This window comes from Pieris rapae, chromosome 4, assembly GCF_905147795.1.
Source record: "Pieris rapae chromosome 4, ilPieRapa1.1, whole genome shotgun sequence".
In the NCBI taxonomy this organism is placed as follows: domain Eukaryota; kingdom Metazoa; phylum Arthropoda; class Insecta; order Lepidoptera; family Pieridae; genus Pieris; species Pieris rapae.
The window spans coordinates 9,990,045-10,007,500 of NC_059512.1; the positions used below are offsets into that span (position 1 = coordinate 9,990,045).

At 31.9% G+C, this 17,456-nt stretch overlaps 1 protein-coding gene across 3 annotated transcripts in view; it reads right to left on the bottom strand.

Annotated features, from left to right (window-relative positions):
* LOC110995060 (mitochondrial cardiolipin hydrolase) overlaps positions 1–17,456 on the bottom strand; it is a 116,127-nt gene that overhangs the window by 57,422 nt on the left and 41,249 nt on the right. For all 3 annotated transcript variants that reach the window (XR_002600236.2, XR_002600237.2, XM_022262028.2), the window contains one exon: positions 6,995–7,034. The gene's annotated coding sequence lies outside the window, so the exon portion shown is untranslated. The remainder of the gene's footprint in view (positions 1–6,994; positions 7,035–17,456) is intronic.

Below are 17,456 nucleotides of genomic sequence, written 5' to 3' on the forward strand. Positions count from 1 at the left end.
ATCAGGAATTCAAATGTCAAAAGAAACGTCATAGGAAGCCATAATAGACCGCCCAATTAATGTTATATATTTTTTTGTAAACACACTAGTTCATTTCCTGTTGCGATTCTAATGTGAGTAGAAAATGTTCCCATGATTTAAAAAACTTTAGTGTTCGCAACTAAAGAATATAAAAGCTTCTTTCTCTAAAATTTAGTTAATCCAATTGGGCAAATTTTTGCCCTAAATATTACCTACAAAAACAAAATTCAATGTTATCTAACTGATAGTTCAAAGAAATGATGGGTTGAATATAAATACGAAACAAAAAATCATAAACACACATTTCACAAATGTACTGTCTAATTATCGTATATGTAACAATACATGATGTACCTAGAGAATATGTTAATACAAAATTTGCTTCAAACATGAAGCAATAGAGACATTTCTATGTAATTTGTGTTTGTTTGCTATAGGAAAACCAATAAACATGACAAACGATCGGTGGAAATCACGAAAGTACGTATTGCATGTGGTATACTTGAGAAAAAAATTGTTTTGATTTAAGTTTTTTAATAAGACTAGGTGTTAGTAGTAGGTTAGGTAGGCTTCGCACGGGTGTTCATTTATTTTTTAAACATTTTTTGTAGATATTGATGTGTATTTAAATAGTGTGGAAAATTTTTTTGTTCTATCATCAATAGTTTTCGCAGCGCAGGCTATGAAAGACATTTTATAGGCATTTATTTATTTACATACTTACATTACATTTATATATTTATTTTAGGGCCGCTTATTTTTTTCTTGCAATTAAAATAAAATATTAATCAGTGATAATGATTAGATGGTGAAATAATTTTAAAAATCGATCGAGTAATTTTTGAGCCAATTCATTACAACCATACTTACTGTATACAAATATGTATATATTTATATACAGTAAGTATGGTTGTAATAATAATATACTAAAAGCTATGATGGTTGCCCCATGCATTTTAACCCAATATGTAGGATCAAGCAAGACATACGTTCAGGAAATAGTACATTTTCATACTGTATCTGTGATTATTAAATAAATAAATAAATAATGAATAAACAACTATCATTCATTACATTACGATTGATAAACAAAAGCTAGCCAGGCATATTGTCTTGCTGTCGGTCTAAAGCTAAACGCGTACAACAATCGCTGTAAACTCTTGATTAGACAGGTGTTTCATTATTAAATATTAATTACGATCAATCAAACCACAAGTATCTTAATACAAATATATTAGTATTATAACACATGCATGTTATTATATGAACTCGTAATCAAATCTCTTTGGCTTTATTAAGTTTATATTTTGAAGAAGATAATTCCAAATTCAAAAAAAGGAAAATGTGTGATTTTTATTTGATTTATATTATCAAGATTAGTGAATGTAATGAAGAAATTTGATACATTTTCAAATTTTACTATAAAAAAGCTAAGTTATTCAATTAAAATTAATTTTCAACAGCAAATGTGGCAACGACTGTACGCAATAAAATCATGTCAAAACATAGTTATTCTAACAACAATGGCGCGTCAGAATATCGGATGGTCTTACACAGAACTTGTAAAAGATCTTATGACCAACTGGAAATAGAATTGTAGCAATGATGTTTACCGAATCTATGGCCTATATTGTTTCAGTATATTTATGTAATATTATGTTTTATTGAATGTATATTACCAAGTGATATGAAGAAGCAAATTCCACATATAACATCGTTTTTCTTTTTATACAAAACGTATTTGTTAGCACAAAATTGTTGATATGCCTGGGACTAGTCCCATGCCTTTTATCAACTGGCTACCTTTATAGTAAGCCTTTTTCCACAGCTTTCTTTAATACATTCCTTCAATTTATTAAAATGCAGAGATAAAAGAGCCTCTGGAATTTGATTAAAATAAAAAAAATACGTTTATTATGGAATAAGATACACAGGTATGACTTATTCAACGTCATTAAGTTTGAACGTAAGCATCCCTACTCATATCAAAACAAAACGAAACGAAAAATCACGCAAATCAAAATTTATTAATGAAGAGTACCTTTCCCTTTTCCCAAAAAAAGAGAAATGAATGTGTTCCAGGCAACTATTGTGAGAAAAATTAATTCGACTGACTAGAACGTCGTAAATATTAATATGAATTACGAAATACAATGATGACGGATGATGTGAAGAGAATTTTAAACAACAATAAATATCAGATCTAGTGAGCATATAAGTAACGAGGAATTGCAAGCGTGGTAAAAGCATATTATAGCTTGGACCGCAAGACCGCAGCTTTTACACAAAAAACATCATCTCAAATATCAATGTATCATTTTTCAACAGCATTATTAAATCTAGCGTAGATTCTCATACAAGTTTTACCACTTTCAAAGTAAGAAGATATAAATAGGAAATCAAATTATCAACTTGCCAATAATACTTTTTAATAGATCAATGTACTAGACTTTAGTCTTCATGACAATTGTTGTTCATTCAAGTTTATTTATTTCAAGTTTAATGTAGGAAAAATAATTTACAATTGAAACTAGGTAATCACCTAGCACAAAATTATTATATTTATTCAAAAAACACACTAACGAAACACATTACTAAGATAAAAGAGAAAATAAATTATACAATAAAAATACGACAACAAACTAGATGTATATACATCAAAATATAGACTATATTTGTAATATTGTTTTGGCAGTAAAACCTACCTAGACCTATATAAATTGTTGTAAAATGAAAAAAAAAATTGTAACGTCTTATACTTAAGTGTTTGTTATGGAAGAGCTGGGTCCCAAATTGTAATAATTAAATCAAATAAATCAGTTGCGCTTCAACCTATTTACGTCTCAGCCTGAGATTTTTAAATCTGTTTCATGGTCAAATAGGCAAATAGGTGGTCAGCCTCCTGTACCTGACACAATTTAAACATAAGAAGTGGGAATAGACTTGCTTTTCCAGCTTTCAGACTTCACAAAACTACTCACTCAATCACCAAATATAATAACAAAATTCCACATCATGTAACCAAACTTCCACTACATAGGTTTAAACATTACATCAAGGAAACCCTAATTTTCCTTCACTGTTCGAATGTTAAATGCTACTCAAATTACACTAGAGTTGTTATACATAATATTATGTTTATAATGAATATTATGTATTGTACAGTTGTCATACATAATATTACTTATAAAGAATAAACATTTAATTACAGTATAAAATACAGTGTTATCAAAAGTAATCCGTATTTTTATTATCATACAAATTTCATCTTAATACTAACTTTTAAGTTTAATTTCATAAAACATCGAGATGTTTTCGATATAGTATTATTAGGATTTAACTGTTGATATTGACCTGTTTGCCTCAAGTGTGGCCAGGAAGGCTCCAAATTCTTCAGTAAAAATAACACATTGAATACTTAAACAATGGATACAAAGTAATAGCCGGAAACCAAAACTTTTTATGGCGAATTTTGACTAAGTAAATATGAATGTTTGAAAATATGTATGATTGTATTTTTAAAAATTACGGCATATAGCACGGGTGTCGATTACTCGGATCCGAGAAAAAATCACTTAATGTGTTAATATTGTAACATAAGTTAACTGCCCTATGTGTTTTTCAACTGTATACGTTTGTTCATTGTTTTCTTTGTTATTGAGCAATTAGCCTGCATTAAAATGATTTTATTTGTACCAACTCAATATTAAATATTTTATAAATCAAGATTATTTTGATTACCATATAAAGTTATTTAGTTAGTACATAGTTATTAGTTGTAAACCTTAAGTTATTTAAGAATAATAATTTACACGTAAAAAGCCATCTTTGCAAGCGATGCGTATACGCAAGATCTTGAATTTTTCACAAAGTTACAAACAATAATTTGTATAGTAGAGTCAATAAAGAGTAATCTAAATATTTTTATAAATATCAAATAGCCCATTCACCATAACATACAATAACACAAATTCCATTCATATTTATAGCTAAGCTTGCGGTTTCATACAATACACACATTACAGCATTGGAGTTATTTCCTTCCAATTATTATTTATTAATAAATAATGGAGGTTTCACTCGTCAACGTCGACCGGTACAGTCATAACATAAAGTTAGCAACAAGTTAATCTTTGTAATAACTTTGTGTCCGCGGGGGAAATGCAATTTATCGCCGACTGTACTATTGTTTCCATTGGAATGTTGCATTGGACTGGCGACTTTCCTTAAATAATGAAGAAAGCATATAAACGTGCGACATACATCGTTACAATAAGCTTTTAAAAGTTTGAAAGTTCGCATACCTTTAAATAATAGAACCCTTTATGGGCGTTGAGATCTAAATAGTGCATTCGTTTAATTATTTCATAATTTTGATCGTACTTAATACTACTTGTTATCGTAATGTCGGTAGGTGCTTTGTTTTAAATATTTTTCATTAATTTATTTCTGTATTTCTATACAACTATCCAAAATGAGGAAAATTAAAACTGTTATTTTTCCTTTCAATTCATACCTACACCAGAGTTTTATCTATGTCTAAGGACAAGCTGTATAAATGAAATCAACCGGCTTTCCGATAAATTATTAGTATTTATTTTTTATTTTTAGCGTTAATTTTTTAGTATTTCACACTATGTACCTAGTATGTAAATACAGCAATAAAGGCTTTTATTATTATTATAGTTGCGAAAAGCTCTGGCAAACTTCTAACAGTGTAATACTGAACTACTGAACTTCGGATAATTAAACAAAGCTCCTCAATAAACACTTCATTATGAAACTTTAAGCGGGAATAAAGTCATAACTTGCGACTTCGTGACCGCCACACCATCTATCACAATGAACAATGGCCAAGTCCGAATCTTGAAATTGCCTCAAATTTGCACCCTTTGATTTATTACTTTAGATATAGATCGCTAATGTGATAAAAACTCTAAGGGTTTCTACTCGTGAGTCATGGTTTTAATACTTACGAAGTAAGTATACTATTAATTACGAAGGAGGCATTTTAGTTCTTCAATAATAGTATTTTTGTTACTAATTAATATTATATAATATTCATTCTGCTAATATTATAAACGGAAAAGTTTGTGAGTACGGATGGATGTTTGTTACTGTATCACGTAAAATCTACTGCATAGTTTTTATTGAAACTTTACAATAATATAGCTTATAGATCTGTGAATTGTCCAAAATATCAAGTCTGAAAATCTACCATCTGCGAGCTATTCTGGTGTACGCTGCCAAAACCGCGAGAATTAAACATATGAAATGTATGATGGAAATGTTTATCTTAAAAAGCCCGCCACAGTATAATATACCTTATGTGTTGGTTATTATATCCAAAAAAGTGAACCATAACTCCAATATACATTCATAATTATTAATGAATGAATATCAGATAGATACTTTCATCGTTTCTGGTTATTTAAAGTAGATAAAATATGTATTTCACGATACATCATTTGGACAAATATTATTTTAATCTTGCGCAGACGAAGCCAGGGGCACCAGCTATGATAAATATATCTGTGTATGTATGTACAGTCTTTCAACTTAACTTTGTTCATCATCACGCTCTTAATGAGGTTTCAGTTTCCATTTAGTTTTAGTAATTTTTTTGTAGTTGCTTGTTTAATTTTTCCCTTGCTTGCTTGTGTTCCTTTATAAATGATGTGTATAATATGTGTAACACGTTATTTTAGAAATTTTAATAAATATGGACATAGCTTGTATCAAACGTTACTTTATTATTTTAGCTAACAATCAAGAAAGGTGTTTTACAAAAAATATTTTTGAAATAAATCCGCGAATTTTTGATAAATTGTAATGGGCATTATAGCTACGACAATGAAATATTGTCGTAGCTATAATGTCCATTACAATATATTTTTAACCAACACGAAAAAATCTAAGATTATATTTTTTAAATATAATATTGAGCTGTCTGACAATTTTTAATAGCTTTTTTTTATTTTTTAATGGTAGAACTCGCGAGTGCGTTGTCTTTTAATACTTTGTAAGCTCTTTCTGAACTCTAAATCTAATCATTTCGGAAATACTTCAATGATGTAGCAGCTGATTCTACATAGCTCTAAATCCTAAATCCCTTAATAATGGAGCGTCGGACATTCAGTTGATACGGCGAAGATTTTCGTATTCTGCCTTAACGTACGATGATGAAACTCAGCAGGTATCCGAACTAAGCCGTGTAAAAATTCCATACGAGTAGGTATCCGAAACTTATCAGTTTTAAAATGCAAATGTCACCAGGGTGAAACTCATATCACTATCGGCCTAAATATTATTACCGAATTCGCACCAATCTCATGCATATAGCAACAAATTAAATCGGGCATTCACACGTCTCGATTCTTCGATTAATACCGAAACTATCAGGAACACTTATTCGCGTAAAGATCGTTATCGTTTCTGTAAACTTTCGATACTACTTATGTAATTATACATCTTGTTTAACTTTTGTATTAAATTGACGTTAATAGAGCTTTAAAGATGTTATCCGAGTTTCTTTGATGACAATTCCGAAATTACATAGTACAAACTAATAATGATTTAGCTTTATTCTATTCCATGAAATACAAACAAAACAAAAGAATAACGTTGAGTAATAAAAATAAAAATGTTCTGTTTATATTATGGACCTCCCCACGGTAAAGCCTCCTTCCTAGGCATTCAAATTTCTATTTTTTCAGCCTCCTATCTCCGGCCATCTTTTTCTATTCAAAACTAATATCAGAAGGAAATATTATCAAATAAAAGTACCTATTATTATAAATAAAATATACTTATTGTTCCTAGACGTTAATATTTTGAGTAATACAAAAAGAAAAACATACAATTAAATATAGTATCACATCGCAACGCTATTCAGAACGTTAAATTTACGCGAATAACACCGATCCGCGGTTGACAACGCGCAAAAAAATAATATCAAAAACTAAATACTCACATTGTTATCAGACGGTTATCGGTGGCTGAACCCGGTGAATCTGAAATGAGAACACGGAATTTTACTAATCGATTTGTGTATATCAAATTTAAGTATTAATTCAGGCTTTAATTACATTCAGGCTAATCGACACTAAGTCGATTTAAAAATTATTGTTTTTCTTACAAGTACGATTTTTGCATAGGAAATCACAGTACAAACAAAGATTTAAAATAATCCATGGCCATCATTCTAATTAATTTGTATCTATCGCGGAATATGTTAAAAAAAATGTAATGACAACAAATGAAGTCTGAGCCTCAGATTTCTGTATCTGTAATGATCGTTTATCAATGTAGTAGGCAAGTAGGATCAGCTTCCTGTGCCTGGCACGCGCCGTCGACTCTTTGGATCTAAGCAAGTTTTCTCACGATGTTTTCTTTCACCGTTCAAGTAAATGTTAAATGCGCACATAGAAAATCTGTTGGTGGACAATTGGGTTTCAAACCTACGACCTCAGAGACGAGAATTGCACGTTGAACCCACTTAGCCAACACTATTATACAATATTATTATGAATATCCATAGCACAAAATCACCTGCATTATAAGTATACCCCAATAGACACCTAGCATACTTACCCTCACTTTTACACCATCACACAACACAGCCGAATTAGGTATATAACCTACTTAAATCTATTTATTAATTTTTATTGATTTTTTCCTATTAAGTACATATTCCATATTTGGCTATATATTTGACATTTATGCCTAGTTTTTGTGACATATAATTTATGTTAGCTGTAGGAATATGAAACAAAATAAATAAACATACAAGTGATAATACATTCATATGTATATCAATATGTTATGAAAGTTCTTGGCGCATAACAATGCATTCATTCATGCAAATTTAGTGAGTATTTTACAAACTCAAACATTTGTGTTGACAGGCGTTGGCATGGCAACTAATTTTTTCAATTTTTTATATAAAAAGAATAATTGATTATTACAATATATTTTGCATATATTAATAAAATATCATTTTAATTTTACATGTTCGTGGCAATATTAGGTATAGATGCATTTGCATATTTATATAATATTATTTAATAAATACGTAACATTAATAATATATTACAACGTTTTTACTAATCCGAAGTAGCCGTTCGCCATAATATCTTGTAACCATTAGCAAAACAAAAACTTATCTTTATAGAGATCTCGGTGCAACGACCTGGCAAATTCGGAACATTGCCGCTGTGAATGAATGTTATACTTATAATAATGGCCGATCTAACAAACTGTTTACGTAATTGGTCTGCAATTATGACGGATGCCTTGATAACCCAAGATCATTTTCGTAATACAAATGTTGTCAATACAAGAAACACATAGGCCGACCGTTTCCGACTTAATAGGCTATGAGGTAAAATTGGTAATTTATATAATAAACCACACAGGACAATCAAACAATATACTCTATCTATACTATAGGTATATATTTAACACATAAAAGCAAATTTATTTTATTATTTAAAATCAACGTTCTGTTCAATAAAAAATACCATCCAGTACTAAAAATCCTTTTGCATTTCAAACGTATTATATCCAAATACTCCCCCTAATGATGGACTATGAAATAAATCTATCGTTGCATAGCAGGCGTTTTGGTGCAATGCAGTTTGCAGTGTATGCAGTGGAAGTGCAGCAAAAAGGACACGTTTTCTTTAACTAGGCTGTCGTTTATGGCGTTTAACTTAATTTAACCTAATTGAAAAATTGTGTTTTAAGTATTTATGGTCTGCTGTTGCATGATTCGTGTATAATTTGTATAATCTACATTTTCGTAGCGACTACCTGGCGCGCTATGCGTGGACAAGAAATACCTATGTAATTAGTAAAAATAATTAAGCCGCATTTATTCCTTGAAACATTCATACATCTTTACAAATGACAAACGCTTAAAGTATACAGAACCCATTTTTCATTAATATTAATTAATTAATTTATCATATATATATATATATATCAGAATTAGACTAGTGGCTGCAGCGTGCGACTCTCATCTCTGGGGTGGTTGGTCCGATCCCCGGCTGTGCACCAATGGACCTTCAATATGTGATATAACTTCGCACGAACAGTGCAGAAAATCATAAGGAAACCAGCATGTATTACAGTATGATATGTACTATATGTCTATTATTTTACGAATGCCTATTAGGTCAGATACTATTCTACAAGTTGACGCAACTCTGGTACTGATGAGCTTGATCAATCAATCTTACGAAAGCAGTACGAAGTAGAAAATTCCAGCCATGGGTTTATTTGAGGCCAGTGAACATTACACGAAATAGTGGAGCCCAGTTCAGCGCTCTTCATGACTCGTCAGCGATTCAAAGATCTCTCGTCACCGACTAATTCCAGAGTGACGCTTTGCCAAGTTTTTCTAGTTTTTCTGGGAATTCAGTTCATTGCCCTACGCGCCCTTCTATTCGGTTGCCATTTGTAAATTCTATTTCATTTGAAATTCGAATTTTTTAAATTAGTATGGATCTTAGATATACCAAAAATGCATGAAATCTCTTTGGCGAAGCCAACAAAAAAGAAACAATTATATAGAAGATAATGATAGTATTACGATATTGGATGTCAAAATACACTATGGTAGTCTATAATTTATGGGTTTCACCAAAGACACAATCGTAAATAAATCGAAAAATCGTAATCGTAAATGAATCGTTATAGAGATCAATTCCTACGATATAGATATGTATTGTCCACATGTTGATCAATTAACTCGAATATTAAATATAATATTAAATACATATATACTTTAAATGTTATTTGAGTGATTTGAACTTAAAAATGACGTCGATGTAAACTTGAAATAAAAATAAACGGGCCTAATGTGAGTCTGTTGTATATGGTTGACCTTAAACGCATGAATTTTCGATCGGTGACGAAATTTCCAAGCCATTTTTATAATACTGACCGAATAACCGAAAACCAAGATGGAACGCTAATCCTGAATTTTTATATCGCCATATTAGATTAACAGCCTACACAGATTAAGTGAGTATAAAGTCTTTTATATTTTATATCCATTAACGCGCGAATACCAACTATGCTAGTATGGTTAACGAAACTGCGAGGAAAACAGACATAATTGCATCGGCACAGATGATTAATAATCAATGATATACATTTGTGGGTGTCTCGTGCCATTAAAGCTTTTATTAAATCTATATGCCAAAAACCTCATGCTTTATAAAAAAAAATACAAACATCTTGCAAATATCACGAACCCGGTTTTAGAAAATTGGCCAGCATGCACTTTATTACTATCAATGATCATAAGCCTAAACCCTATAATAAAAATGTCTATATACTCAAACAGTTTTAATTTAAATCTATACAACCAAACTATCCGCTATGGACTCATAAACTACTTAACCGATTTCAATCAAATTTTCACACCATTTACAGATACCGGCAAACTTCTTGAGTATTAAACAAGAAAGTGGTGGAAAGTTCGCGAATCATATCGGAGTGCGGGACACAAACGTCAACTGATTTACCAAACACGCGATCGATATGTCACTCTCCGTCGCCCTGCGCCCAGTCATACCTAAAATTCGCTTCTGACCATGTAAAGGCATTTGTTCAAGATGTTTGCCGGTACCTGTACAGAATATTTGCCAAAGATTTTTTGTCAAATATTCTGCCTTATTATTGCCGTATTGGCCTTGGATGGTTTAGATTCACAAAACAGCCCGGCAGACAGCGCTGCAGCCGGTACTTTAATACTTTGTTCCATATCCTAATCGCTTGATATATCGCAGGACAACGTATGTCAATCGACTTGCAAATCACTAAACCTGCCCTAAAAGTTTGCCAGTATGCAATTTGCATTTCTATCATTCTTCATATAGACTAAACCCTAAAAATCCCTATACATTCCACTCCAATTTCCTTTACATTTCGCACAATATAAATTCCATAATAGCGTTAAGAAAACATACCACCAAGCACCAAAACAGACGCATAAATCAGCCCTATCGCTTATGAGTCAGCAAGACTATTTGAAATTCACTTGTTCGCGTTATCATCATCACGATTGCCGTAAACCGTGTATTTATATGAAACAGAGGTTTGTTTACCTCAAAGGCAAATGGAAGTCACTTTGGGTGACCGCAACACGGGACACGAATATAGAGTGTGTAAAAAAGTTGTTTGCTTTTGTTTTAAGTATATATTTCTGTTCTCGTAATATATTTTTATATGAAATGTATTAACAATAACATGTCTAAGGTTTTGAACGACTGGACAATTATTTTATATATCGGAAAATTACTTAAGGATTTTCCTTTCTAATGTTGAAGGAATTTTTAAAGTCCAGTAGTTTTTCAAATAAACCTTATAATTTTACTTATTAATATTGCCAATCGAAAAAACATTTCTGAAAATTACAATACAATTCTTGACACGATAATAATAATGTATCACTTTATAACGGTCTAAATATTTTTTTTGACGTTAAGATATAAGTTTGCACTTGAGTTTTAGTAGTATGTATCACAAGTTTAATCAACAAGTTTTCCAAATATTTTTACCAAACAGTATTTTCAAATTTCGCTTTAAAAATTAAATTCAAGTCAGACATAGCGATATTAACATAATTATTGTCATCACACGCTTCCATAATAAATTAAATTTGGAAAACATCTAAAGTTATTTATGGACGCCATATTGACAGTTTGGAGAGTTTCGATACTAGCCGCTTCATTGCAGAAAGTGGAACTAAATTTTAATGAATAGGCTAGGCAAGTAATGAAACATCATCGAAGTCTTTTTCCTAGCTGTTATGAACTAGCTGAATATGTTTCAGGCCGCTAGTTAAACGGCGCTTTTTAGTTAAAAGGCTAGGCTGTTATTTGAACGTCCAATTAAACTAATTGGCTGCAACATAAAGAGCCCTAGACACTAGATGAATTACTCAAGAACACGTTGTATTTTCTTGGACCCCATTAGATTACGTATATCATTCAAATCTCCAATTAAGATCTTGATATCTATTTTAATCATTGCAACGTCTGAAACCCTCGTCCCAAAGGCCAAGTCTGTGCCAGACAAGGTCAGAATTAAATTCTGCCTGTCTGGATTCAGATAGGTTCGTTTAAGACATCTAAAATTTATGTGAAAAAATATTTCAGACCTATTTCTACTTAATTGACAAAAATCAAATCAACAATCTTTAAGTCTCAGATTTCTGTATCTGTTTCATGATTATTCGTCAATGAAATAGGCAAGTAGGTAATCAGCCACCTATACCAGTTTCCTCAAATGTTTTCCTTCACAGTTCGAGCGAACTTTAAATGCGCGCAAAGAAAGTCCATTGGTGCACAGCCCGGGATCGAACCTACGACCTCAGGAATAATAGTCGCACCGAAGCCACTAGGCCATGCTCTACGACCTAGTATTTTGACATTAATAAATATAACTGCTGCTTAAAAATTGGGAAGCTTACATAGCACACACAAGTCTCTCTGACTTAATAACAACTTTTCAGGAGGGATCCTTGAATAACAGCGCTAATTTCGACGACAACGCCATCCATAAAAACCTCATAATGAACACGAGAAACTTCTTAAATAAAGCCCCTAATAGCGTCACTTTTTATTAAACCGCATAAACGCCCCTTAGGATATTTATCAAGACATTCCCAACTTCTGCAGTGGTGTGGGAATCTCCCCTCGCAAAGTTTAGCCAATCTGTTCTCTTCCATTAAAAAGTTGTATCGGTGTAAAAGAAAAATATGAGAAACTTGCGCGACAGATCCACTTTCATCCAATGCAATGTTGCGCCAAGCGGATGGAACTCGAAAATATAATGTACATAAGAAAGGCATATAAGAATTTACATAACTCGTACACACTTTGATCTTTTCAGAAATCGTAGTCAGCGAGAGACCGTCTATATATACGATTACAATGTTTTGTTTATATCTTTTTTATATAAAAACTAGACTGATGTTTGGTCACAATCCCAATTTAAGTCAGCTGTGGCCTAGTGGATGGCAAGCCTGTCTTGCCTATTCAACAGCCGCTTGAATGAACCCATATCAAACCTTATATCGTTGCTAGCCCTCTGTACACTGTAAACTACGCTTTTTTATCACGATCCGTGATGAAACGAATTATCTGTACTTAGTAACTTCCTTTCTCCTTCTATTTTTTACTGAACAGAGGGTAAACGGGTAGATCAGCCGATAAGTGATACGACACTGAGGGTATTTTGTCAAAAGAACCTCCTCCTTAAAATAACAAACACAAAAAAAAAATTAGCGTAATCGGTCCATCCGTTCATGCGTGCCATGACCAAGGGAAAAAGGGATTCGTATCTATATCATATTATCAATCTAATTGTATCGTCATCGCTCCGCCATACGTCAGGAATTTAATGTAAATTATTATTTAATCAAAGAGTTTATTAAAAGACAACTATCGATACGACGAGAACCTTTATACTTTTTGAGTATATATTATATATATGTCACCGAAATATAACATAAATCGAACTGAAGCTTAAAATAATAAGTAAGCGATAATCAAACAGCATGTGCGTTCTGATTAGTTGAATAAAACACTTACCTAACATAACATTTAGAATATTGCGAATGATATCCATTTATAACAAAAAAATATCTGACATACGTTGGTTTATAAATTTACCACGAGACGAAAATGTGGGCGTAAAATACAATTTATCAACCATTTATAATCTTACCTATATATACTTTATTTAACAAAACCCGGTGTCATTTACCATTAAAATACACACAATGTTTTGTTCATCCAAATTCGCATATTCGGTTACGAAATTTCTGAGAACATTCACTTTTTTCGATTGACAAATGACTGGTTAATGACTCCGGTTCCAATATTATGAGTTAATTTTATGACGCGTCAATCTTTTTGTAACTGTATACGGAATAAATTCGCATTGTCTCTTAATGTTGGCCATAAATTGATTGTACTACGACAGTTGAGCACCGGTCAAGATTACTGTTAACATACAAAAATGGATTTTAAACGATTTCGCTACTGTGTATGGTCTGTGGCTCGTTTTAGCGAATTTATTAATAAGTGTAGTCCATGGGCGGCGGCATCACTTAACATCAGGTGAGCCTCCTGCCCGTTTGCCCCCTGTTATATATAAAAAAAAGCTTATTTATATAAAAAAATACTTTTTTTGACTCAAAACAAACTTTACATTCTATATACAATATTCAAATCAAATCAAAAATTATTTATTCACATAGGTTACATAATGTACACTTATGAACGTCAAAAAAAGAGAGAAGATTCATTGTGGTTAACCTTTATACATAATATACTTACTTCTATGAGCACTAGCGTTGTAACTAGGCCTAATATATAACTACTACATGCTTCTCTATCCAGTACAAACCCTAGAATCCTATAATTAATCCACAATTTCAGATTAAACAATTTGAGATCAGACAGTGACAGTCGATCGCTCTCCTATCTAATATAAATCCGTTTATTGGTTATTGGCACACTTTTATCAATATTTGGATTAAGAATTCTATATCAGATGGTCAAAAATGGATTGAGATAGGTTATTGGGTTTGGGCGTTATAAGATTGTTAGTTGAAAGGCCAATACATGAGTTATCATAGCAATAATAATATTTACAAATAGAAATCTAATATAAATTTAAAAAGTTTGTTCCTTGCAGCATTTCAATGTATTGCTATTTTAAAGATACAAAATGTAATAGGAACAACACATTTCATAGTTATAAAATATAATAGGCAAAGTTCTAATAAGCCCGCTGACTTTACAAAAATTGGCATATTTATAAAAACATTTTGTTTGACAACAAAACCCTGACATTTTAGAAACCGGAAACTAGTTGGACCTTCCGCGAACTATATTATGAATGGAAGTCCTATGTAAACACCCTAATCTCCAATTGTGTCGGTTCTGTTTTGACTGCAAGATGGGATAACTTTTTACAGAATAAAATAGAAAAGTACGTGTGTTGTGGCATGGATCTAACACATACAAATATTTTAACAGTTTGAAAATTAAATTCTAAATTCAAAATCCTTAACTTTCCTATTTGGTTATTACATCAACAGTAATTATTTACTTTTTTAGTCTAATTGTTTTTGCTTCAAAACGCAATGAAACGAACGTAAAAAAAATGTTTATGTAATATTATTTTTGAGAGCGCTTTCATTTGCTGAGGGGGGTCCCTAAAAGCTAAAATGATATATGATATTATTTGGTTTAAAATTGAAATATTCGGTTCCTTTGATAAGGGTTATACGATAAGGAGCGTATTCGTTTCCTTGAAATTTTTCCATGCATTCCACTAGATGTCGCGACCCCCCATTATCTATCTGATAAGCGCAGTGCGCCACACCGATAATTCATAAACATAAATAATTGATAGAATGTGGAACAGATTGGTTTCCTAGAATTGAAAATTTCGGATAATTTTCACCGCCGGCATTCTGTGTTGTTAGTCTCGATTTCCGTAGCGCTATTCTCACAACTTTAGGGCTGTACATAAATTCATTCAAAACAACATATAAGCATACAAAAAAGGCACTTTCTTCTGCTTATAGAGCCCTACATCCTTGACCACTTTCTTACAACAATATTTTCTCGAATTCACTAGGAATCTTAAGTAACAAAAAAAGAGCGTACCAATTCTTGCAAGGCCGGCAACGGACATGCGAGCCTTCTGGCAATTGAGCGTCCTCTTGTTCGCACTCCTAATATCTACATTAAGAATCATTTTTTGAACCGGCCATATTTAAATCTAAATTAATATATTTGTTCTATGTATGTATGTTGTGTGGATACAATTTCCACCATTAGTCGCCCATTTAACCCTAGATACATAAACCAGCCTAGCTCCTATTATATATTCGTTCAAAAAAGTTGCATACATCTTAATTACTTGAACACGTAGCTACAGCTCCAACCAATTCTATTCAAATTTTTATGCTAACAAAACCACTAAAGTAATATGTTATTATTTAATATATGAAACTCCATCACCCGTCTAATCCGACGCGTGGCAACATTCTCATGCGGGTGACGTATTGTTAGAACTCATAATAACTTCGTAATTGGTCATCTTTGTGCAATCCGTATTCGAATGGGGTAGAGTTACGATTGCTAAACAAGCCTCATCATACAATATGTATAGGATATAATAAAAAAGAAACACGAAATAATTGACTACACTTGCCATATATTGTTATCCTTCTTAAATCTAATGTTAATTTCATATTATACAGCCAAGTTTTTTTAAAGTGAAACAAGAATAACTTGATAAATTTTATTGTGATTTCCATTTATTCCATCCTCATATATATCCATACAAAATATCTATCAAACAGATAAAATTACGTTGACGTTCAACTGTCGTCAGTAAACCGACTTTACAGACAATCGTTTATGTGAATTGTTCAAAAATAGGTTTTAACGAGAATACTCCTACAACGCGATTTCCTATAACGCGTTCCGAGTCCGCCGCTTTATACGGGGGATTACTGTATATACATTTAAATATTGCACATATATACATGCACTAAATATTTGTTACCATTACTACAATTACTCATTGAATCGTCACCATAGTAACAGATTTCCATCTTTCGATCAAATTTAGTACATTTACAGCTGTTTAGCCATAATGATAAACATATTTCAGAAAACTTTCACACTTAATTATTATTTCAAATGAGAAATAACAAAAAATCGTTTAAATAACGTCATAATTCACGCCCGCATAATTAAAACATCTGCCTCAAACAGTTGGGCACTGACCACACCTTTCCAAGATTTCGAGAGCTTTTGTTCGGTTTTGACATTTCGATTTATTGTTGAGTTATTGATAAATATAAATGCATTGTAACACTCAATTGTTTGATTATCTAATAACGATATTATAAATTTAATAAGCATTAATCGCTGGTAGACTTGTCAGCTGTAAAGTATAAGTTTGTGCATTTGCATATCTTCTCCTCGTATTATTTTAATGTTATTAAAAATCAAAACAAATCTGTAGCGCCACACCCTTTTCTGGGCCTCAGATTTCTGTATCTGCTTCGTGATTGATGTTAAGTATACCGCCCATAGACACACAATTTGCCAAAAGGATTGCAAGTGCATTTCCAGTTTTTTAAAGAATTGGTTAGAACATACTTCAGAGAACCACTGCGAGGCAAAAATTATCTAGAACTGCCAGAGACCAGGCTCTGATATAATACATAATATAAATACATAAATTTAATCCAAACAGCAGCGAGCAACCTTATTTATCCATTCCTTAATCTCTAGCGTCCAATAGAATCAGAATCCCAACGACAAAATAATTCAGTCAACCAAAGTCATATTTTCTCAGTACGCGAACATTGCCACACGTCCCAAATA